The following is a 1,539-nucleotide window of genomic DNA, read 5'->3' on the forward strand; positions in this document are numbered from 1 at the left end:
TACACACACACACACACACACACTTCCTCTCTCACTCTCCCACCATGCCTCTCCCTGCAGCAGTGGAAGGGGGGGGGGGGGGGGGGGGGGAGCTCTCCCTGGAGATGCCTATCTGAAACAGTAACAGAGACGGTTCCAGTAATATATCAGGAAGATGTAGATGATGGTTATAGATTGCAGGGCTCTCAGGTGCATTAGGCTGCATTACGGCTTCCCCACAATGGCTCCTTAATGCTTTGCAATGGAAGCAGGCCCCGGTGCCGATGCCGGGCCTGTGCATGCACACGTGCTCCAACAGACTCATGCACGCGTATCTATAAGTCGTCTTTCAAGATGCAAAGGGGGGGGGTGCAAGCTGATGTGTATAAATAAAGGGTTGTTTTTATTTGGCACCGAGCTGTTGTGATTGGTGGAGCTCCACAGACCCGAAGGCTGTATCTTCTCCTTCTTCAAGAGTGTAACGATGGCCCGTGACGGAGAATCTGGGGGGGGGGGGGGGGGAGACAACGGTGTAGTGTTGCTGTTGAACCGCGGAGGCTCCGTAAATTAAGAAAACAAACTGGGAGGAGATGGTTATCAGGCACCATCAGATACCTGCCTTTTCTCTGGGGGGGGGGGGGGGGGGGGGGGGGGGGGGGGGGCGGGGGGGACGGACATAAAGCAACTGGGTTTTTTTTGGGAGTGTTGACGCGCCTCTAAAGTAGGGGATCTATTTATACTGGCCTAGTGCACGCTGTCTGTCGGTGGAGCTGTCCAGTGCTGAAATGGATGGGGATTCATGCTGTTTCCCTTCAGCCACTTCCTCCTTTCTTCCTCCTCCGCTTTCTCTCTCTCTCTCTCTCTCTCTCTCTCTCTCTCTCTCTCTCTCTCTCTCTCTCTCTCTCTCTCTCCAAAGCCTTTTTCTCTCATCTGAATTATTTCCGTCAGATCATACTCAAGAGTTCTCCTACATCGCTCCCGATACCCTCCTCGCTCCCTCTTCTACCCTCTTTGCTTTCCCACTTTTTGATTCTCATGTGGGCCTCTTGTCAATTCAGACCATTCTCTCTTTGATTTCTTCCCCCTTTTTTTTGTTTTTACTCTCCCCCCCCCCCCCCCCCCCCCCCCCCCCCCCCCCCCCCCCCCCCCCCCCCCCCCCCCCCCCCCCCCCCCCCCCCTTCTTCTTTTTTCCCACTTTGGACACATTTTGCTGGGAAACGGTCAGCAACTCTCTTACAATTATGCTCTCGTTCACCGAGACGTCCATCAGGACTGCCTTACATGCGTGATTGCACACACACACGCACACACACACGCACACACACACACACACACTCACACTCAAGACTCGAGTACATGAGCAAAGGCCCTCTAGTGGGAACGTTTGTTTAAAAGCTCCTTAAAGCTTGTTTTGGGGGTTTCTTTTGATGCCCCTGCTGCACTGTTCCCCGGTCTCCCGTCGGAGAGAGGCGGCCAAAGGGCGTCCTATACACTCTGTGGGAAGGAAAGGAAACAAGAGAGCAAGGAAGAGAAGGATGGAAGGAGGGAAAAGAAGGAAAA

This window comes from Cyclopterus lumpus, chromosome 22, assembly GCF_009769545.1.
Source record: "Cyclopterus lumpus isolate fCycLum1 chromosome 22, fCycLum1.pri, whole genome shotgun sequence".
In the NCBI taxonomy this organism is placed as follows: Eukaryota; Metazoa; Chordata; class Actinopteri; order Perciformes; family Cyclopteridae; genus Cyclopterus; species Cyclopterus lumpus.